This window comes from Nomascus leucogenys, chromosome 2 (assembly GCF_006542625.1).
Source record: "Nomascus leucogenys isolate Asia chromosome 2, Asia_NLE_v1, whole genome shotgun sequence".
Lineage (NCBI taxonomy): Eukaryota > Metazoa > Chordata > Mammalia > Primates > Hylobatidae > Nomascus > Nomascus leucogenys.
In genome coordinates this window covers 67,081,649-67,105,703 of record NC_044382.1, presented here as the reverse complement: position 1 = coordinate 67,105,703, position 24,055 = coordinate 67,081,649, and the positions used below count along the sequence as shown (strand labels likewise).

At 43.6% G+C, this 24,055-nt stretch overlaps 1 protein-coding gene across 9 annotated transcripts in view; it reads left to right on the top strand.

Moving 5' to 3' along the window:
* Window positions 1–24,055, top strand: part of CHD9 (chromodomain helicase DNA binding protein 9) — a 277,990-nt gene that overhangs the window by 59,335 nt on the left and 194,600 nt on the right. For 4 of the 9 annotated variants that reach the window (XR_004026514.1, XM_030797100.1, XM_030797060.1 and 1 more), the window contains exon 1: window positions 17,160–17,208. The exons of 2 other annotated variants lie outside the window; for them this stretch is intronic. The gene's annotated coding sequence lies outside the window, so the exon portion shown is untranslated. Of the gene's footprint in view, window positions 1–16,493; window positions 16,555–17,070; window positions 17,209–17,431; window positions 17,456–24,055 lie in introns of those variants that run through there. 3 more of the 9 variants (XM_030797091.1, XM_030797120.1, XM_030797081.1) reach the window with 3 other exon arrangements.

Here is a 24,055-nt window from a genome sequence, read left to right as displayed (position 1 = left end):
CGATTCTCCCACCTCAGCATCCTGAGTAGCTAGGACTACAGCACGCACCACCACACCTGGCTATGTATGTATGTATGTATTTAGAGATAGGAGTCTTGATTTGTTGCACAGGCTGGTCTTGGACTCCTGGCCTCACCTCCCACCCTGGCTTCCCAAAATCCTGGGATTATAGGTGTGAGCCACCACACCCAACCTTTATTAACATATGATGATGATTTTGAGGAAAAGGGCTATTAATTACATTGCTTGAGAAAAAATATCAATAACTACTGTTTTTTCTTTAAAAAAAAAAAAAGTAGAGGTTCCAATTTTAAGCAAGGCCTTGAAGTTTAGAGTTTGCCATAACAAAAACATATGAACAAGCATTTCTGAACCCACCACTATTTGGTCTAATTTATTCCATGAAGAGGATGGAATCTGGCCATCTCACTCTTCTGTGAGCATTATTATTATTATTATTATCATTATTATTATTATTATTTTGAGATGGAGTCTCGCCCTGTTGCCCAGGCTGGAGTGCAATGGCACGATCTTGGCTCACTGCAACCTCTGCCTCCTAGGTTCAGGTGATTCTCCTGCTTCAGCCTCCGGAGTGGCTGGGATTACAGGCCCATGCTACCACACCTGGCTAATTTTTGTATTTTTAGTAGAGATGGGCTTTTGCCGTATTGGCTAGGCTGGTCTCTAACTCCTGACCTCAATTGATCCACCTGCCTTGGCCTCCCAAAGTGCTGGGATTACAGGTGTGAGCCACTGCGCCTGGCCAGCATTATTTTTTTATTTGCTTTGTAGCACAAGTATTTGATTGATTGATTGATTGATTGCCTCTTACTTCTACAGCTAAATGAAGGGATTTGTTGATGACTTTCTTCCAAGAAAGATAAGAGAAGTGTGCTGCAGTTTTCTTTCTCCCTTTAGTTTGAGGTTTTCAGGACAGGTGTTAACAGATTAACTTAGGTTACTTGAATGCCTCTTTTCTTTGATGAGAGGTTGATTTTTCATCCGGTTTGTGCCTAAGGCTGCCCCTTTGTGATAATGAGGCAAGTGTTTATAGCAGCCTAGAGAATGATCCAAAGAACAGTTTGGGATGCTGTCAACCTAGATGACATAAGAAGGACTCACCCAGATAATAAGAACATGGTAGCCAGGTAATTATTCAGTTCTGTGTCACTCAGAGCAGTACTTTTCCATGTTGGTTGCACAAGTAATTACAAAAAGAACTTTTAAAACGTAATGCTTCCATACTGACCCATCACCCCTAAGTCTGAGCAGGGTCTGAGCAAAGATAATTTTTAAGTTTCCTGGGAGATTCTATGAGGTTGGTGAATCTCCTAATCTTATTCTATTAGGTTCTATTATTTTGCCAGTAATGGCCAAAATCGCAATTACTTTTGCGCCAACCTAAAAATATGGAGCTGGGTTTCAGAACCCCTGATAAAGCCTTCCAGTGTCTTGTTCAAAACCAGGTCGGATAACTCCAAATGGCAGCCGGTTTTTCTGCCAGAACAATATGGGTATGTTGAGTGATTGGTTTGTTTTGTGTAAGATACACATTTATTCAGCACCTGTGTTCTAGGTGCTGAGAGTTTTTCGAGGAACAAGACAGAACCTGCTTATGCCTTAAGATGCTTTCTTTTTTAGTGGATGGAGACAAAAAGTAAATATATAAACAGGACTGCGGTAAGTGTTAGGAAGGAAATAAACTAGGAAATCAGGAGTCAAAGAAGGCCTCTAATATGAGGAATTATTTTTGCAAGACTTGAAGACAAAGAAGGAGCAGCCGTACCTAGAGCTAGTGGTAAGGCAGAGGGAAGAGAAGGTGAAAACGTTCCGAGACAAGGAGGGTGTGTTTGAGGAACAGACTCCCGGTGCTTTCAGTTATCTAGAAAGAGGAATGGCAGATCATAAGCAAATACCAGGCCGACATTTTCTTTTTGTTTTTTTTCTTTTTGAGACAGAGTCTCGCTCTGTTGCCCGGGCTGGAATGCAGTGGTGCGACCTCACCTCACTGCAGCCTCCACCTCATGGGTTTAAGCAGTTCTCCTGCCTGAGCCTCCAGAGCAGCTGGGATTACAGGCACATGCCACTACATCCGGGTAATTTTCGTATTTTTAGTGGAGAAAGAGTTTCACCATGCTGGCCAGGCTGGTCTCAAACTCCTAACCTAAAGTGATCTCCCCACTTTGGCCTCCCAAAGTGCTGGGATTATAGGCATGAGCCACCATGCCTGGCCTGACATTTCTTATAGTTCGTACAAATCACTCAGTATATTCTTGCCAAATAGTACACACTCTGCAAGGGAAACACAAAGAGAAGCATCTCCAGGAGCCAGGATAAGGTGTGCTGGACAGAGAGGGTTCTGCTTTGCTAGTCAATAATTGTTGATTGTAAGGAAAAAGTTAGGCAGTCCCAGTCAAAATGGCAATTGTTAAAAAGACAAGAAACAACAGATGCTGGCGAGGTTGCAGAGAGATAGGAACGTTTTTACACTGTTGGTGGGAAAGTAAATTAGTTCTACCATTGTGGAAGAGGATGTGGTGATTCCTCAAAGATACAGAACCAGAAATACCATTTGACCCAGTAATCCCATTACTGAGTATATACCCAAAGGAATATAAATCATTTTATTATAAAGATATATGCACAGGTATGTTCATTGCAGCACTATTCACAATAGCAAAGACATGGAATCAACCAAAATGCCCATCAATGATAGATTGGATAAAAAAGTGTGGTACATATAAACCATGGAATGCTATGCAGCCATAAAAAGGAACAAGATCATGTCTTTTGCAGGGACATGGATGGAGCTGGAAGCCATTATCCTCAGCAAACTAACTCAGAAACAGAAAACCAAATACCACATGTTCTCACTCAAGTGGGAGCTGAACAATGAGAACATATGGACACAGGGAGGGGAACATCACACACTGGGGTCTGTTGGGGAGTGGTAAGGGGGAAGGGAAAGCATCAAGAAAAATAGCTAACGCATGCTGGGATTCATACTTAGGTGATGGGTTGATAGGTGTAGCAAACCACCATGGCACACGTTTACCTATGTAACAAACATGTACCCCAGAACTTAAAATTTTTTTTTTTTTTTTTTTAGACGGAGTCTCGCTCTGTCGCCCAGGCTGGAGTGCAGTGGCGCAATCTCGGCTCACGCAAGCTCCGTCTACCGGGTTCACGCCATTCTCCTGCCTCAGCTTCTCCGAGTAGCTGGGACTACAGGCACCCGCCACCATGCCCGGCTAATTTTTTGTATTTTTAGTAGAGACGGGGTTTCACCGTGGTCTCGATCTCCTGACTTCGTGATCCGCCCGCCTCGGCCTCCCAAAGTGCTGGGATTACAAGCATGAGCCACCGCGCCCGGCAGAACTTAAAATTTTTTTAAAAAATTAAAAAAAGAAAAATTTAGGAAGTCCTATATGACACCATGATAAACAATGCAAAGGAAAAAATTCAATTATATATTTGATATTCAGAGGATTTGTGCTAATCCCTTAGTCTTAGAATACAGACTATTCATGTGGCGATAGCCACAGACATTCAGTTCTCTGACATAATATATATATATATATATATATATATTTTTTTTTTGGAAACAGAATCTCGCTCTGCTGCCTAGGCTGTAGTGCAATGGCACGATCTTGGCTCACTGCAACCTCTGCCTCCCGAGTTCAAGTGATTCTCCTGCCTCAGCCTCCCAAGTAGCTGGAATTACAGCGCCCACCACCATACCCAGCTAATTTTTTGTATTTTTAGTAGAGAAGGGGTTTCACCATATTGGCCAGGCTGGTCTTGAACTCCTGACCTCAGGTAATCTACCTGCCTTGGCCTCCCGAAGTGCTGGGATTACAGATGTAAGCCATTGCACCCGGCCTGACATACTATTTTTGAGGTCTTTACCCAAACTTTCTGGAAGGTGGAATGTTTTTTCAATTACCTATAATGCTGAAAAAATCAAATATGTGCCTGTATAAGATCTGAATATTTCTTTTTTTTTTTTTTTTTTTTTTGAGACAGATTCTCACTCTGTCAACCAGGCTGGAGTGCAGTGGTGTGATCTCGGCTCACTGTAAGCTCTGACTCCTGGGTTCATGCCATTCTCCTGCCTCAGCCTCCCAAGTAGCTGGGACTACAGGCACCCGCCACCACGCCCAGCTAATTTTTTTTGTACTCTTAGTAGAGAAGGGGTTTCACTGTGTGAGCCAGGATGGTCTCGATCTCCTGACCTCGTGATCCGCCCGCCTCAGCCTCCCAAAATGCTAGGATTATAGGCATGAGCCACCACGTCCGGCCAAGACCTAAATATTTCTATGGATTTCATATTTTAAGAAATCTCCCCTTAGGAGGCGGAGGCGGGTGGATTACTTGAGGCCAGTAGTTCAAGACCAGCATGGCCAACATAGCAAAACCTCGTCTCTACCAAAAATACAAAAATTAGCTAGGTGTAGAGGTGCACGCCTGTAATCCCAGCTACTCCGGTGGCTGAGGCATGAGAATCGCCTGACCCTGGGAAGCGGAGGTTGCAGTGAGCCGAGATCACACCACTGCACTCCAGCCTGAGCAATAGAGCAAGAATCTGTCCCAAAAAATGTCCCTTATTTGTTTCCACTTAAGACTTTTGCTTAAATTGTGGAAGGTCACTAACTGCTTAACAGCTAATGGTAATCAGAGAAAAAGGCTATACTGATAATTTTTGGCAAAATGTTCTCTAAGATCCCACTGCTCTTAATTGTTTTCAATCGTATCACCTAGAATTAATTTTCCTGGTTGGCATGTTGTTACTCATCCTCTAAAACCATGGGGTTTAGTGCAAATAAAGCAACCATAATTAATATGCATCCTCAACCAAAATGTCCAAGAATTCCAAAAATCTCCAAATACTTTTAAATAAGAGATCATAATGATGTCTTGATAAAACAGGAATGCTTCAAAACATCTCAGTAAAAAAGATAACTTTCTTTTTTTTTTTTTTGACAGAGTCTTGCTCTGTTGCCAAGACGAGTGCAGTGGCACGATCTTGGCTCACTGCAACCTCCACCTCCCGGGTTCAAGCAATTCTCCTGCCTCACCCTCCCAAGTAGCTGGGATTACAGGCGCCTGCCACCATGCCTACTAACTTTTGTGTTTTTAGTAGAGATGGGGTTCCACCATGTTGGCCAGGCTGGTCTCAAACTCCTGACCTCAAGTGATCCACCTGCCTCAACCTCCCAAAGTGTTGGGATTACAGGCGTGACCACTGCGCCTGGCCTAAGGTAAACTTTCTAAAGAAGCCCCCCCAACCTGAAAAAACGGGACACAAGGAAACTTTTGGAGGTGATGAATATGTTTATTATCAGGATTATGGTAATGGTATCACTAATGTATACATATGTGCAAACTCAGCAAGTTGTAAGCATTAATTATGTGCAGTTGTCTGCATAGCAATTATACCTCAATAAAACTGGGGAGGGAAGAAGAAATATAATTTTAAAATTATTGAAGATTATATATTTTTACATTACATTTGCAAAGCCACTTGCAAAGAAAACTCACTCTGTTATTTAAAAAAAACAAGATTGCGGTAATTGTTAAAGGATTTATTTTATTCCTAACAGCAATATATGAGCGCTTCCCATGATCCAAGTAGGAGTATGAAAGCTAGCTGATGGGATTGCAGAAAGGTGGTGACAGAATTATAAGCATGGCTATCAAGTAAGGAAAAACAAGTCATCTGGGCATGGTGGCTCACACCTGTAATCCCAGCACTTTGGGAGGCCGAGGCAGGTGGATCACCTGAGGTCAGGAGTTCAAGAACAGCCTGGCCAACATGGTGAAATCTCGTCTCTACTAAATATAAAAAATTAGCCAGGCGTGTTGGCGCATGCCTGTGATCCCAGCTACTTGGAAGGCTGAGGCAGGAGAATCAATTGAACCTTGGAGGCAGAGGTTGCAGTGAGCTGAGATTGCGCCACTGCACTCCAATCTGGGCGCCAGAGCGAAACTCCATGCTGGAAAAAAACAAAACAATAACAACAACAACAAAAACAAGTCAAGAAATGTCCAGGGAACACCAATGCCATTTCCTCTTTTGTTGAACCTTATACAAGACAAAATGGATTTAAATTGCACCAGGAGGCTGGGTGTAGTGGCTCACACCTATAATCCTAGTGCTTTGGGAGGCTGAGGCAGGAGGGTTGCTTAAGCCTCAGAGTTTGAGACCAGCCTGGGTAACATAGCAAGACCCCGTCTCCACACACACACCAAAAAAAAAATTAAAAAATTAGCTGGGTATGGTGGCAATGCCTATAGTCCCAGCTATTCAGTAGGCTGAGGTAAGAGGATCGCTTGAGCCCAGGACTTGGAGGTTGCAACAAACTATGGTTGTACCACTGCTCTCTAGCCTGGGCAACAGAGCAAGATCCTGTCTCTAAAAAAATAAAAATAAAAAAATTAAAAAAAAATTGCACTAGGATGGGTTTCTTCTGGAAATAAAATGCCTGTAATGCCTATAAAACCAGTTTATTGGGGCCGGGTGTGGTGGCTCACGCCTGTAATCCCAGCACTTTGGGAAGCTGAGGCAGGCGGATCACCTGAGGTCAGGAGTTTGAGACCAGCTTGATCAACATGGAGAAACTCCGTCTCTACTAAAAATACAAAATTAGCCGGGCATGGTGGCGCATACCTGTAATCCCAGCTACTAAGGAGGCTGAAGCAGGAGAATTGCTTGGACCCGGGAGGCGGAGCTTGTGGTGAGCCGAGATCGCGCCATTGCACTCCAGCCTGGGCAACAAGAGTGAAACTCCATCTCAAAACAAAACAAAACAAAACAAAACAAACAAACTAGTTGATTGGAAAAATACATGTTTACAGTTTCCGTCAGTTCTTAGGCTAAGTGGTATAAGTCATACATGCTTTCTAAAGCACACCAGGCTGGGTGCAGTGGCTCACGCCTGTAATCCCAGCACGTTGGGAGTCTGAGGCGGGTGGATCACTTGAAGCCAGGAGTTTGAGAGCAGCCTGGCCAACATGGTAAAATTCTGTCTCTACTAAAAATACAAAAAGTTAGTCTGGCGTGGTGGTACACGCCTGTAATCCCAGCTACTCGGGAGGCTGAGGCAGGAGAATCACTTGAACATGGAAGTTGGAGGCTGCAGTGAGCCAAGATCGTGCCACTGCACTCCAGCCTGGGTGAGAGAGCCACATTCTTATCTCAAAACAAACAAAAACAAACAAACAAACACCCTATAAACATACCAATTACAGTACCTGTAAATGAAGGTTAAGTGTTACCAAATTAATAAAAATAGTTAATTACTATTTATTTGCTTTAGAAAATAATTTGCCATGAAGCCAGAGGACCATATCTATCTTGTTCGTTGTTGTATTCCCAGCCCCTAGCATTGTGCCTGAGACATCACAAATCCCCTTTAAATACTTGTTGAGTGAATTCACTTTTTAAATAACAGCCACATTTCATCCTTTTGATCTCTCCAAACTTGATTTAGATGCAACTTCTCCAGGAGTGCTTATGTTACCCAAAGAGAAACAGATGCACAAAGAGAAGGAATGAGATGCTCGGGGATGTTTTATCAAGGAAACCAGCAAACCATCTTTTTCCTGAAGACCTTTTAAGATTAGGACAAGCAGCTGTTTATAAAAGCAGAACAGTGTTAAGATTTGAACTGTCAAGTAGGATCATGCTTTGAAGTATATTCCTGGCTAAAAGCGGGGGATAAACTAGATAAAACTTGGAGACTCTAAGACCTGTCCCTGATTAAATGGGCCTACAAATGAGAATCTGAAGAACAGCTCTCTGGCTGAATATATATCCTTTGGATGTTGTTATTACCAGCTGCCTCTAGATTTGAGAATAGTGCTGAGCATGCTTTTAAATGATCTTTGAGGTACTATAAGCTACCTACAGCTGAAAGCATACCTAGCCCTCATTTCTGTTTGCTTGAACAAGAGCCTGAAAAAGAAGTCTAAAGAACTTTCTAGTGATATCCTTCACTCCTGTTCTAAAAAGAACCTGTGTTCTTCACCAAGTTAAGGAAATTTCACAACTCCCAGGGGCTAATGTGGAGTTCATTTTCACTTACTGCTGAATCAACTGAAGTTCCTTTCAGAGTCTTTTCCTAGAGTGGAAAAGTATCTGAGCTCTTCAACCTACTATTCATTAGTGCTGAGAGATGAAAATCATGTTAGAGTCTATAATGTAATGGAGCATAAAACATTTAAGTTATGAATCTGCATAAAATGTGTAAAAGATGGAAAAAGCATACTTTAATGTTTATCAGTACTTATTGATCGGTGAAAGAACATTTTCATTAATGCCTCAGCCTGTGAATGGATGTCAATAAAGATGAGTGAGAAGGTATTTCATATACACACACTTGTTCAATATTTATTATGTTTATTATTCATAGTTTATTATTATTTATATGGTAATAATAATCTCTTCTGTAGCCAACACAGCACCTACCCTAGTATAGATACATGGTGTAAGTATTTAAATATGTGTAAATTAAGTAAATTATAACAAAGCCATAAAACTAGTGAACCCAATATAAGAAATGACAGTGCCACTACAACAATCTTCAAACTTTAAAAATTATTTACTGCGGAACTAATTTTATGAATATAATTAAAATATTATCTTTTTGTCTCAGCATGTGTTCGTATGTTAGATTCATGTATGTGGATTTAATGTGTACAATACTGTAACAAAGTTGGAAATTGCTGTCTGGGAATCACTTTTTTTTTTTTTTTTGACAGATCTCACTCTGTCGCCCAGGCTGGAGTACAGTGGCACAATCTTGTCTCATTGCAAACTCCGCCTCCCAGCTTCAAAAAATTCTCTTGCCTTAGCCTCCTGAGTAGCTCGGATTACAGGTGTACACCACCACACCCAGCTAATTTTTTTTTTTTTTTGAGATGGAGTCTCGCTCTGTCGCCTAGGCTGGAGTGCAGTGGCGCGATCTTCTCTCACTGCAAGCTCTGCCTCCCAGAGTAGCTGGGACTACAGGCACCCACTACCACACCCGGCTAATTTTTTTGTGTGTGTTTTTAGTAGATACGGGGTTTCACTGTGTTAGCTGGGATGGTCTCGAACTCCTGACCTCATGATCCACCCGCCTCGGCCTCCCAAAGTGCTGGGATTACAGGAGTGAGCCACTGCGCCTGACCCAAACCCAGCTAATTTTTATATTTTTAGTACAGATGGGGATTCACCACATTGGCCAAGCTGGTCTCGAACTCGCACCCTCAGGTGATCCATCTGCCCTGGCCTCCCAAAGTGCTGGGATTACAGGTGTGAGCCACCACACCCAGCCTGGAATCACCTTTTTTTTTTTTAACCAGCTTTATTGAGATAGTATTATACTTGACAAAATTTATACTTCATTGGTTTCTAGTGTATTCAGAGTTGTGCAAGTATCTCCACAATCTAATTTTAAAACTATTTCATTGTCCCCCAGAAGAAACCCTGTACATAGCTATTAGCAGTCACTCTCCATTCTTCATCCCCCTTCTCCCATGTCAGTCCTAAGCAACCACTGATCTACTGTCTGTCTACTTTCTTACTTTATTCTGGACATTTCATATAAATATAATCAAACAGTCAAGCATTTTGTATCTGGCTTTCATACTTTTTATTTTTTAATTTTAATTTTTTTTTTTTTTTTTTTTGAGACAGAGTTTTGCCTTTGTCACCCAGGCTGGAATGCAGTGGCTCTATCTCAGCTCACTGCAACCTCTGCCTCCTGGGTTCAAGCGATTCTCCTGCCTCAGCCTCCTGAGTAGCTGAGATTACAGATGCACGCCACAACGCCTGGCTAATTTTTGTATTTTTAGTAGAAACAGGGTTTCACTATGTTGGCCAGGCTGGTCTCGAACTCCTGACCTCAGGTGATCCGCCCACCTTGGCCTCCCAAAATGCTGGAATTACAGGCATGAGCCACCACGCCCGGCCTAATTTTTTTAAAATTAACCGTCTTTGTGTAATAATTCTGTCTTCTAAGTTGGCTTACTAGGGAATGTATCTGGCTTTTCTCACTTAGCATTATGTTTTCAAAGTTCATCTGTGTTGTACTATCAGTACTTAATCTTTTTTTATGGCTGAATAACATTCCAGTTTGTGTATATGCCATTTTTGTTTATCCAGTCATCAGCTGATAGACATTTGGGTTGTTTCCACTTTGGGGCTATTGTGAATCATACTGCTGTGAACATTTGTATGTAAGTTTTTGTGTGGACATATGTTTTCATTTCTCTTGGGTTGCTGGGTTATATGGTAACTATGTTTAACTTTCTGAAGAACTGTTTTCCAAAACAACCATCATTTTACATTCCCACCAGCAATGTACCAGGGTTCGAGGGTTCTACTTTCTCTGCATCTTCAGTTACACTTTGTCTTACTCTGTTCTCATCCTGCTAATAAGGGCATACCCGAGTAGGGTAATTTATAAAGAAAAAGAGGTTTAATAGACTCACAGTTCCACAGAGTTGGGGAGGCCTCACAATCGTGGCAGAAGACAAAGGAGGAGCAAAGTCACATCTTACATGGTGGCAAGCAAGAGAGAGAGCATGTGGTGGGGAAACTCCCCTTTATAAAACCATCAGATCTGGCGAGACTTAATTTTTTTTTTTTTGGAGAAGGTGTCTCGCTCTGTCACCCAGGCTGAAGTGCAGTGGCAATGATCTTGGCTCATTGCAACCTCTGCCTCCTGGGTTCAAGCGATTCTCCTGCCTCAGCCTCTCAAGTAGCTGAGATTACAGGTGCCACCACCATGCCCCACTAATTTTTTGTATTTTTAGTAGAGATGGGGGTTTCACCATGTTGGCTAGGCTGGTCTTGAATTCCTGATCTCTGGTGATCCGCCCTCTTTGGCCTCCCAAAGCGCTGGGATTACAGGTGTGAGCCACCGCACCCAACCTCGTGAGACTTACTATCAGGAGAACAACACGGGAAAGACCCACCCTCATGATTTAATTATCTCCCACTGGGACCCTCGCACTACATATGGGAATTATGGGAGCTACAATTCGAGATTTGGGTGGAGACACAGCCAAACCATATCACACTTACTATTGTTTGTCTTTTTTATTGTAGCCATCCTGAAGAGAGTGAAGTGGTATCTCATTGTGGTTTTGATTTGCATTTCTCCAACAATTAATGTGTTGAGCATCTTTTCATGTGCATATTGGCTATTTGTAGATCTTCTTTGGAGAAATGTCTACTCAGATACTGTGACCACTTTTTAATTGGATTATTTATGTCTTTGTTGTTTAGTTGTAAGTGCTCTTTATATATTCTGTACACTAAACCCTTATCAGATACAGACTGTCCTTACCTTATCATGGTTCAATTTAGGATTTTTTTTTTTTTGAGATGGAGTCTCACTCTGTCACCTAGGCTGGAGTGCAGTGGCGCAATCTCAGCTCACTGCAACCTCCACCTCCCGGGTTCAAGCAATTCCCCTGCCTCAGCCTCCTGAGTAGCTGGGATTATAGGCACGTGCCAACACGCCTGGCTATTTTTTGTATTTTTAGTAGTGATGGGGTTGGCCAGGCTGGTCTCGAACTCCTGACCTCAGGTGATCCACCTGCTTTGGCCTCCCAAAGTGCTAGGATTACAGGCGTGAGCCACTCTGCCCAGCTGACTTATGATTTTTTCACGTTGCAGTGGTGCTGAGGTGATACACATTCAGTAGAAATTGTACTTTAAATTTTGAATTTTTATCTTTTCCCAGGCTAGCGATATATAGTAGATAATCTCTCATGATGGCTTAGCTTTCAGTCAGCCACATGATCACAAAGACAAACAACCTATACTGTATGGTGGGCTGCATTGCCAGATGATTTTGCCCAACTGTAGGCTAAAGTCAGTGTTCTGAGTACATTTAAGGTAGGCTAGACTAAGCTATGATGTTCAGTAGGTTAAGTGTATTAGCTGCATTTTCAACTTAACAGTATTTTCAACTTACAATGAGTTTATCAGGACAAAACTTCATTGTAAGTTGAGGAGCATCTGTATTTTATTTGCAAATATTTTCTCTCATTCTGTTTTGTCTTTCTTTGCACTTTCTTAATGGTGTCCTTTGACACTGAAAACGTTTTCTATTTTGATGAAGTTTAATCTACTTTTTGTGGTTTCTTGTATGAAAGTTTTTAATTATAATGAAGTCTAGTTTATATTTTCTTTCGTCAGTTATGCTTTTGGTGTCATATGTAGGAAATTATTGCCTAATCCAAGATCCTGAAGATTTACTTCTATTTTTCCTCTTAGAGTTTTATAGCTTTACCTCTTACATTTAGGTGTGTGGTTCCTTTTGGTTTATTGTTTTGTGTGGTGTGAGGTAGTGGTCCAACTTCATTCTCTAGTATGTGTGTATCCAGCAGTCCCACCACTGGTTTAAAGGACTACTCTTTCCCAATCTAAATGTCTTGGCATTCTTGTTGAAAATCAATTGACCATAAATGTAAGAGTTTATTTCTGGATTCTATAGTTTATTCCATTAATCCGTATGCCTATCCTTATGCCAGTTCCACACTGTCTTGATTATTATACCTTTGTATTAAGTTTTCAAATCAGGAAGTGTGAGTTCTCCAACTTTCCTCTTTTGACTATTCTGTGGATATCACTTTTGCAGGTCTTACTGACGTAGGATCCAAGCCTTAGTTTTGCAGTTTCAGGATTTTTTTTTTTTTTTTTTTTTGAGATAGGGTTTCTTTCTCTTTTCTTTCTTTCTTTCTTTCTTTCTTCTTCTTTCTTTCTTTCTGCCTTCCTTCCATCCTTCCTTCCTTCCTTCCTTCCTTTTGTTCGTTCGTTCATTCTTTCTTTCCTTTTCATTCTCTGATGGAGTCTCACTCTGTCACCCAGGCTGGAATGCAGTGGCACGATCTTGGCTCACTGCAACCTCCGCCTCCCGGGTTCAAGCAATTCTCTTGCCTCAGCCTCCCGAGTAGCTAGGATTACAGGCACGTGCCACCACACCCAGCTAATTTTTGTATTTTTAGTAGAGACGGGGTTTCCCCATATTGGTCAGGCTGGTCTGGAACTCCTGACCTCAGGTGATCCACCCACCTTGGCCTCCCAAAGTGCTGGGATTACAGGTGTGAGCCAACGCACCCAGCCAGGTCTCACTTTTTCACCCAGGCTGGAGTGCAGTGGCGTGATCACAGCCCACTGCAACCTCAACCTCCTGGGCTCAAGTGATCCTCCCAACTCAGCCTCCCTAGTAGCTGGAACTACAGGAACATGCCACCATGCCCAGCTAATTTTTCTCTTTCTATTGTTTTGCAGAGATAAGGTTTTACCATATTGCCCAGGCTGGTCTCAAGCTCCTGGGTTCAAGCAGTCCACCTGCCTTGGCCTCCCAAAGTGCTGGGATTACAGGTGTGAGCCACCACATCCAGCTAGTTTCAGGATCTTGATTGTATAAGTTTTCTCCAGAAGTGAACAGGTATTAAAGCATTGATTCATATTCCTCAAACTTGCAGGAAAAGTCCACAAATTTACATTGTCAGATATTCTTTTGGTGACCTAAACCAAAATGCTTATACAGGGAATTTTCCATTCCAAGATGCCAAATTAGTTACTAAAATAAACATGCCTGATAAACATGGAATTGGAAACTCAGGATGAGGGGAAGAATATAGTATAGTATTTACAAGTTATAGCTTTTGGGGTCAGACAGTTCTAAGTTTGAATATTGTTTCTGTCACTCAATGGCTGTGTAACCAGGGCAAGATTTTAGACTATCTGTAAAATGGCGGGGGGCGGGGGAGAGGAAATCCCTTTCTCATCGGGCACAGTGGCTCACAGCTGTAATCCCAGCACTTTGAGAGGCTGAGGTGGGTGGATCATTTGAGGTCAGGAGTTCAAGACCAGCCTGGCCAACATGGTGAAACCCCATCTCTGCTAAAAATACAAAAATTAGCTGGGTGTAGTGGTGCAGGCCTGTAATCCCAGCTGCTTGGGAGGCTGAGGCAGGAGAAGCGCTTGAATCTGGGAGGTGGAGATTGCAGTGAGCTGAGATCATGCCACTGCACTCCAGCCTGGCCGACAGAGTGAGACTCTGTCAAAAAAAAAAAAAAAAAAAGCCCTTTCTCATAGAGTGGTTGTGAAGATAAAATGAAATAACAAAATATAAACCTTTAACACATTGCTTGGGACTAAATTTCAGTAAATGGATCTATTGTAGGATGTTTCTTTCAAGGTGTGGAGAGCCACTCTGTCATAGCACAGGCTTTCTCCATACCCAAATCCCTGTGTCCAGATAACAGGGCCTCTTTAATTGGGAAGACATTGGGTAGGAATGGAGACATTCTTTTTTTTTTTTTTTTTTTTTTTTTCTTTTGAGACGGAGTCTCGTTCTGTCATCCATGGTGGAGTGCAATGGCGCCATCTCGGCTCAAGGCAACCGCTGCCTCCTGGATTCAAGCGATTCTCCTGCCTCAGCCTCCCGAGTAGCTGGGATTACAGGCATGCGCGACCAAGCCCAGCTAATTTTGTATTTTTAGTAGAGATGGGGTTTCTCCATGTTGGTCAAGCTGGTGTTCTCCAACTCCTGACCTCAGGTGATCTGCCCGCCTCGGCCTACCAAAGTGCTGGGATTACAGGCATGAGCCACCGCGCCTGGCCGGGAATGGAGACATTCTTATTCTGGAGTGGGATTGAGGGACCTAGAGAGTGTGGCCACGGCTTGGCTTTAGACAGCCCATTGCCTGGTGGAAATGGTAGGCCAGTGCTGCTAGATTTTGATGTTGTTCGTGACATTGATTCTTGCTAACTTCAATTGCAAAATGTAATATTTACTAATTTGACCCCTAAATTCTCAGATTCAGAGCCATCCTCTGTAACATTTTTCCAGAGTCTCCATATTCAGAAACCACAGTTACTGAGAATACCTCCAAAATTTAAGACAGAAGTGAAAACCATTCACTGATCAGTGAAAATAAATGTCACAAGAACTTATGTACTTAACACAGGAGAACCCCACAGAAAATCTTTCCACAAAACCTGAGAGTCTAAGCTAATAAAAGTTTATCGATGTCTAAGTTCATAATGGCATAGAAGCACCAAAAAAGTAGGAAAGAAGGTTGTTAGGTAGAAGAATAGCGAAGTGTCAGCCCAGTAGTGAGGAAGGAGATAGCAAAAACAGAAGTTCAAAACAAAACAAAAACACAAAAACCAGCATCCTAGAGGCCATTTATTATAGGGACAAATTTTGCATATTTTCGAGAACATTCACTCATTATAATGGCATACAATAATGTTGATAATTATAGCACTGTTCTTTAATGACCAAGCCTAAGTAATTTTCAGAGGGCTGCATTCAAGAAAACATGAACGTTTTCTATCAGATGATGGGGAGGCCGCTTAAGTTTTTCATTTAAGTGGGATGTCATTCTGCTGTGATGTCAGATAGATGAGATGTTACTGGCCTTAAATTTGACTCAACAAGTTGAATTTGCAAACTAAAGCACTATTCAAATAAGTAGTGTGGGGGGCCCCAGAGATAAACTCTTTCTGTGCATTCTTAGTCTAATATGTGGTTGTTAAAAGTACCCTTAAGGGAATCAAAGCTGGAACTGTAACCGCCCTTTCAGCAGGGTTTCCTCCCAGCCCTGCCAGTATCTCAGCTAAATAGAATTATGCTGATCCACTCTGGAGGGCCTTCATGGGGAATATAAAGAATGACATTACTTGGCAAATACCACTGTGTATACCGCAGCCATTCCATTCTGGCTAGGCATAAACAAGCGCAGTAACGCTCCTCAGCGGAGGCTGAAATTCAAGAGATTTCTGTCAACTGTGAACGTGATGTATCACCTGCACTGGATCTGAAATGGTCAACAGTTTTGAACAAACATAAAGTAGGCCGACCGAAGTTCAAACATTTAATTCTTTTGTCTAGCTCATGTTTTCATATGGATTTTAAATTTTTAATTCGGTAGAAAGCCAGCTAACGACCTGAAAGGAGGAGACCCTTAGAATTTTAAGAGCTGGAGGACTTTTGGACAACTTGTGTAGCCTCTTCCTTTCACAGAAGGCAAAACCAAGGCCCTAGGACACGCTAGGATTTGATGTAGGTCACTCAGTTAATTCGTGATGGATCGAGAGGGAACCCAGGTTTTCCAGTACTCCCCCTGCTCCTAAACCAGTATCACCCCCCCCCCCCCCCCACCGCGCTCTCTCTCTCTTCTTAAATTCTTGCGTTTATTTTTCTCTCCCTTCGTAACTGTGCAATGGAGAACGGGAGCCTGAGCCTCGGGAAGATTGGGTTGCAACTGCAGCCTAGGTGCGCGCTCTCCCCTGGCTCGCGGCGTGGGGCTGGGTCTCCGCGGCGGGCGCCGGCTACTGCAGGTGCTGGCACCTGGGCTCAATCGCTGCATCATCGCGGCACGCTCCGTGCTCCCGATTCTACAGCACGGGCGCGTGACACCCGGGTCTCCGCGCGAAAGGAGAACGTGGGACTAAATCCACGGCTCCTTAAGAAGGACGTCTTTGGAAACTCTCGCCCTTCCTCGGCGGACCCGAGCTGCCCGAGAGATGCCCTGCGTGTAAGTGACCTCGGCGCCGACCCCGCCACTGGTCAGCTCGCGGCTGGGGCGTGCCCTGCCGGGGCCTGACGTGGCGGCGGGGCCGCGGGGCGGGCAGTGCGAGGGGAGAGGCCGCCGTGAGGGCGCGGCCTGACGTGGCGGCCGCGGCTGGGCGGCCGGGGCCACTGCACTGCCCCGCGCTCCGGCCAGAGGGCGCCCGGCCCCAAGCCTTCCCCGCCCCGAGGCCGCCCAGGGCTCCGGGAGTAACCGCGCCAGCGATTGGGTCGGCGGCGCGGCGGGGCCATGTTGGAGCGGAGCAACGACCCCGCCTCTCACCGCCCTCCGCCCTGGGTCGGGCCACGCCGGGAGGGAAGGGGAGCGGCGAGGGGGATGCTCCCTCTCAGGCAGCCCGACGCGGCTGGAGCCGCTGCTGGAGCGGCGGCGGTCACGGCCGCCCCTCCGCGCCCGGGCCAATCAGCGGCGCGGGCACAAATATGCAAATAGCGCGCCGGTGCTGCCGGAGTGCCGCTCGCAGGGGCTGGTGGGGTCGCGCTGGGGGAGTGAACTGGGCCAATCAGGCGGGTGCGTGGCGCCGCGGGGGAGGCGGTGCCCCTTCACTCCTCCCTCCACTCCCTCCCTGCCCCGCGCTGACAGGGGGGCCTGGCCGCGCAGCCGGTAAGTGCCGCCGCCGCCGCCGCCCGCCGCTGCCACCCACTGCCTCGGGCGTGGGGAGGAAGCCCGGGGGCACCGCGGGGCAGCGGCCGCTGCTCAACTGGTGGGGAGATGCGGGGGCGGGTCGTGTCAGACGGGTGGTCGCCTGAGGCCGCCCCCGCCCGGCCAGCCGGGAGTGTCAGTCTCAGTCGAGGCGGGGGGCGGCGGGGGCGCCTCAGTTATGGCGAAGCGCGAGAGTCAGCGAGCGGCGGTGAGTACGTGCAGCCGCCGCCGCCGCCGCCGCTCGGCCGGTGGGGGGGGGGTCGGGGGGAGGGGGTCGAGGCAGGCGGGGCCGCGCCGCCGCCTGAGGTGAGGGGCCGAGTCCCGGGGCCGGGGTCGGGCGGGCGGGCCCGCGGGGAGGCCGGGCAGGGGGCGCTGCCCGCACGTGCGGCCCAGCCCGCCCGCGGCCCGCCCCGCGCCTGTCATGGCTGCGGGCTGCTGCCCCCGCCCCCCGGCCCGCAGCCCCCGGCGTCGGGACCCGGCCGCCGCGCCTGTTGCGTGGGGTGGGGGTGAGGGCCGGGCGGCCAGGGCGTGGGGAAGGCGGGCCCTCTTCACCGTCCCGCGCGAGGTCGGGGCCTCCCCCGGGTTGGGTTCCCTCCCGAGGGTCGGGCTTCCCTCCATCCTGCAGCCTCTTTCCCCGCCCGTGCTGTCTTGCCTCCGTGAGTCATGACAGGGCGTCCCGCGCGGGCACCCGATGTCCCGGAGCACGGGACGTCCCCGGCGCTTTCCCAGGCCTTGCCTCTCGGTTCCTACCGCAGTGCCTTCCCCGCGATCCTTCACCCCGAGTGCCTCTCCCCGTCTGCAGCGTGGCCCGGACCCCGCCAGCCCCCGTGTGTGCGGCCGCGGTCGTTTTCTGGGTACCTGGGTGTGGGACCTGCGGGATGGCTCCAGGGCTCTCTGCGTGGACATCCAGCCCAAAGCCAAGCACGACCCGGAAAGCCCGGGTGTCTCACTGGCTGTCACAGCTGCCAGCTCAGACTGGTTTCTGTTTGTTCTTATTTTTATTTTTTTAAAATTTTTTTTGGGGTGGGGGGGTTGGTTTGCTTTTTTTCCTTTTTTAAGAAAAATAAAACTTTTCGGAACAAAGTAGATGAGAATTTTGTTGTTGTTGTTGTTGTGATATTAACAGTGCTACAGTTACTTTCCTGAAAGTCTGGGATTTGACGCCATTGTGACATTTATTTATGTGAAATATTCATACCTAAGAATTTCCCTGTATTAAATAAAGTTTATTTTCATTAATAAAATTACCATCAGAATTTAGTTTCTCAATTTTGCATGCTACTTTTCACCTTTTCCTTTTTTCCAGTTCTCCTTAAAATCTCCAGTTCTACTTAACCAGCTATGATCTTAAACGAAAAGAAGGCTTATCTTGTGTAATGTTACTCACTCCCTAGACTCTAGATAACTGTAGAGGTAGTTTTAAAAGAACCACTAGGTGTGCAAACACTTAAATGTACAATAGCTGAACTTAAAGGAGGATTCTACATTGCAGAGGGAGGAGTTTGTTTTTGTTTTTTGCAATGCAAAAGGATGATCATAGTGTTTCTTTTCCCTTGGGTTTACAGAACGTGAATTTAGAGATGCTGTGTTGTAACAGGCCGCGTGGAGCCTTACGTTCGATATTTGATAAGTATTAAATAAAAGACTTCTATTGCTCGAAGCAAGTTCTGTCTGCATTGTGTATCTTCGAAGACTTTCCATTTCTTCTAATTCTTTTTTCTTTTTTTGGTATTGAGACGGAGTCTCGCTCTGTCACCCAGGCTGGAGCGCAGTGGCGCCATCTCAGCTTACTGCAACCTCTTCCTTCCGGGTTCAAGCAGTTCTCCAACCTCAGCCTCCCCAGTAGCTGGGATTACAGGTGCGCGCCACCACGCCCGGCCGTTTCTTCTATTGCTTCAAAAATTCATGTTACGTAGTTATAGTTTACCACAAAGTATTGGCAGGTCTCTGTCCTTGGAGAGTTTCCTATAAACTATAGACCATATAATGTAGACGTGAAGTCTGTATTACAGACCTGAAGTGCGTTGGGAAAAGTGGTTGCCTCCCAGTTTTGGTTAAGGGTAACTGTCATTCCTGAACAGTTTCAGGTAAGTATGTATGGTATTGTAGTTAAAAACAGCAACAACAAAAAACCCTTGTGATTGATTGACCAGGAGATGATATCCTAAGGGCACAGGAAATAACATAAGATAAAAGCAATGCTAGTCAAAAACGTACTAAGGAACGTGTATGAGCAGGCTGCTTTAATCGGGGGCTGCTCTAATAGGGAGGCTGAGGCAGGAGAATCACTTGAGCCAGGAGTTCAAGTCCAGCCTGGGCAACTTAGTAAGACTGCATCCCATCTAAATATGATGCTTTTATAACCAGTAAGATCCTCTTCTTGGATAGAGTGCTGGCTAGAGAGAATCGGGACTTTGTCACTTAACTGTGTAGATAATATTAAGTTTATTGGCATCTGTGAGCCTTAGTTTCCTCCTGTATAAAACTTTGTTTCCTCCAGTTTTATTATGGTAGGATTCTAAGTACCCTATGAGGTCTATTCCTCTGAAATCAAAAACTGTTATGGAGTGGGCAGGTATGAGTACAGATAGAAAACGGTGTCCATGGAAAAAGCCTGTGACAAGATCAGATTAAGGAAACCGTAGAATTTTCAACTTGGAAGTATCTTTAGAAACTTTTAACTACAAACTTCTTATCTAATGCAACCGAATGCTTTCTACAAGGCACTGTGCTAGACCTTCCTGGTTTACCTCTGGAAACAGGATATAGGAGGGGCTCAATATATGAATTTAAGAGGCAAGAACTGAAGTAGGAATACAGATTTTAAAGTAAAATCTATTGAATCAATAGTAAAACAAAATTTTAGTACATATGAAAAGTTAAGATTTTCTAAAGATGTATTTATTGATCGAAATGTCATAGAAAAAAAGCTTACCCCCCGTAAATAACAGAAGAAAAGTGAAATCCTAGAGAGTCTATAAAGAAAAACTGACTGAATTAATCTACTGGGGAAATTTCATCAGGTAATGAGTGAATAAAAAACACAGGTAAGAATATGGAAACGAGGCAGTTGGTCAGAGTAAAAACTAATGGAAGCATGTTGTAAGTGCTTGGAAAACTTCAGAAGCCAAAGATTGGAGTCAGAAGAGATTTATGGATACTGATGAGATAGAGTTATTTTAACCTTTCAAATTCTTTGAAGTTGTCTTAACGTGGGATATAGATTTCTTATACAAGATTTAGCTTTTTTACACTTATTTACGTTGTAAATTTAAGGTGCCACATTCCAGTTTTATAACTTCTGTAGCACTTTGTGCCTCTGTTTACTTCCTTATTTGGGCTTCACTCCCTTACTTTTCCACCTCTTGGAATTTTACCAGTCTGAATACTCAGGTCAAATTCCGCCTTGTGAATAAAATCATATCTTGTCCTTGTAGCCCTTAGGGATTTCTCCTTCCCATGAGATCTTAGTATTATTATTTGTTGCACTTATTTGACATAACGTATACAACTTCCTGACATTTCCTCTATTGTATTTTCTTTAAGCTTTCAGAAACACTTTTTGCGTCTTTCTTTTAGAAACAGTTGGAAAGCTGATCAAGTGACAATGGGAGACCCAGAGAAGGGGAAACCACTTTGAACTGTAATTTATTCTCTGGACTCAAAGTCATTCACATCCATTTATTCATTAAACATAAATATTATGAAGTGCTCCCTTAATTTATGATATATGTATTAAGTGCATAATAAATGATCCCTGCCTTCATGGAACCTACCGTCTAACAGTGCAAACAGATAAAGAACAAGTAAATAAACAAATGTAAAATTACAACTTATGATCAATTCAGTGAAAGAGAAGAACAGAGTGCTATGGTGGAGAAAATGGGGAGAAATTAATGTTGTATTCTCAGAGAAGGCTTCCCTCACTTGGTGATACTAAGTGGAAACAAAGAATAAGAAGACAGGTCAGGAGAGAAAAGAGTTTCTTGGAAGAGAGAAAAATATGTTTGAAGGCTATGACACAGGAAAGAACTTAATTTTTGAAAGAAATGAAAAGTTCAGGATGGCAGAAGCATAATGAGGCAGAAAACCATATGAGCTGAAATAAGAGATAGAAAGCAGATTATACAGGGCCTTGTAGGGCATATTAAAGACTTACAGGTTTTACTAAAGACGTTGCAGTCGTTGAAGATTTTGAATTAGAGAAGTGATACGCTTTAATCTACATTTTTAAAATGCTACTCTGAGAATGGATTGGAGAAAGGCAAGGGTGAAAGTAAAGATACTCTAATACTACAGTAGTCCAGGAAAAACATGATGGTAGCCAGATTATACATATATTTTAGAGAGGAGATGGTGAAGTGTGGAGGAGGAACAACTGACAGATTCATGATGGATTGGATGTGAGAAGAAAAGTGTCAAAAATGATTTCCTGGTTCCTGGCTTGAGAAACTAGATAGATGGCGGTGTGTGATTTACTGAGATGAAGAAGATGAGGGAAAGGAAAGATTTGGCAAGAAAACAAGTTTTGAACACCGTCCCTGGACAAGTGCTTCAGAAGAAGAAGTCTGCCTTTATCTGAATGATAAGCACCTTAGAATAGGTTTAGCTAGAAGTGTGATACCATACAATGACATATTCATACTGTGTTATTTGAGAGGAAGAAGCAAGCTTCATATTTATGTTAGAAAAACTGGTGAAATGATCTTTTTTAACAATGCATTTCAGTTTTTGAAAATTTATTTGAATATTTTCAGAATGGATTATATTAAATATGAAAATTTGAGAGAAATAAACTCAATATAATATTGAATGGATATATATAGTATTGGGTGATGGTACAGAATATAAAAGTTTTATAATCTTGATATTCTCAGGAGAGTAGCATTCTTTTCAGTTATTAGCTTGTAAGGGAGCCTGATAATAAATTAATAATTTTTAATGAGGGTTCTCATTTAATGGTGCTTGTAAGTAGAAGTTATAGTTCAGTCATTAATATTATTTATCAAATAGCTGTCAGATACTGATGTTTCTGTTATAATTTGGCATTATGAAGTTAACCAAGCAAATACTAAGTTTGGTGTTTGTTTGATTTTTACTATATTTCAAAACATTTTAAAACTAGTAATTTTAAACATTGTTATTGCTATAGAGGGACATAGTCTGAAACCAGAAAAAAGATGACCTTTCTTGTCTAGTGGTCTTTTCATATTAGTTTACCTACTAATCAGTAGCAATATAAAGAATATTCAATTTTATTCTATTGGAAATCAGTAACTATGATTCTGAAAGAAAACTGCTAATATATCTTGTTCTTTTGTAAGAGGAAGGAAAAAATGATATGTTTTGATTCTGTCTTTGCAATGTTTATCTTTAAAATGGCAATCAAATAGTCACTAAAATTTTTTTCTTCCGTTTAAGGAACTGAGTACCTTTATCTAAAAAAAAAAAAAGGGGGCCGGGCGCGGTGGCTCACGCTTGTAATCCCAGCACTTTGGGAGGCCGAGGTGGGCGGATCAAGAGGTCAGGAGATCGAGACCACGGTGAAACCCCGTCTCTACTAAAAATACAAAAAAACTAGCCGGGCGTGGTGGCGGGCGCCTGTAGTCCCAGCTACTGGGAGAGGCTGAGGCAGGAGAATGGCGTGAACCCGGGAGGCGGAGCTTGCAGTGAGCCGAGATTGCGCCACTGCACTCCAGCCTGGGCGACAGAGCAAGACTCCATCTCAAAAAAAAAAAAAAAAAAAAAATCTAGGAATTTAAGCTTACAGACTTGGTGTAGTCTGTTTTACAGTTGAAGCAACGGAGGTACAGAGAAACTGAGTTGCCTGAGGTTTCTAATATTAGGGAATGCTTTATTTCATGGGTTTCATAATTTAGTGAATTCACTATATATTCCAATATATGAACACACTTATTCTGCTTTGGTGAGTGTTTATTGAAATCAATATTGTTATTGGACCCTGAAAGCTTTCCTTATATTCTTTTCTAGTTATTCCCTTTTTGTATTCCTAGGGTGACCATTATCTTGATGTCTAAAAACCATAGATTAGCTCTGCCTATTTTTGAACTTTATTAAATGGAAGCATAGAATAAGTGTTCCTCGGGTAATGTTATTTTTGTGAGGCTAATCTGTGTTTTTCTTCCCTTTTTTTTTTTTTTTTTTTTGAGACAGAGTCTTGCTCTGTCGCCAGGCTGGAGTGCAGTGGCACAATCAGCTCACTGCAACCTCAACTTCCCAGGTTCAAGTGATTCTCCTGCCTTAGTGTCCTGAGTAGCTGGGATTACAGGCACCTGCCACCACGCCCAGCTAATTTTTGTATTTTTAGTAGAGACGGGGTTTCACCACGTTGGCCAGGATGGTCTCGATCTCTTGACCTCATGATCTGCCTGCCTCGGCCTCCCGAAGTGTTGGGATTACAGGTGTGAGCCACTGTGCCTGGCCTAATCTGTATTTTTCTATATAGAAAGAGTTTATTCATTCACATTGGTGTTGATTCTAATGTATGATGGATGTTTTTAGTTTTGCACTATTATGATAATACTGATATGAACATTCCTACACCCGTCTTTAGGTGCACATGTGCACACATTTCTGTCAAGTATGTATTTCTGGAAGTGGAAAAACTGGTCATAGAAATATGTATGTTCAACTTTAGCAGTAATGCCTTACGGTTTTTCAAATTTGTTGTTCCAATTTCTACTCCTTTTAGCAGTGTGTGAGAGTGCCAGTTACTTCACATTTAATTATGTGATTTGATGAAAATACTGCTATATTTGAAAATTTTTATGCTCTTTTTTAATCTCTG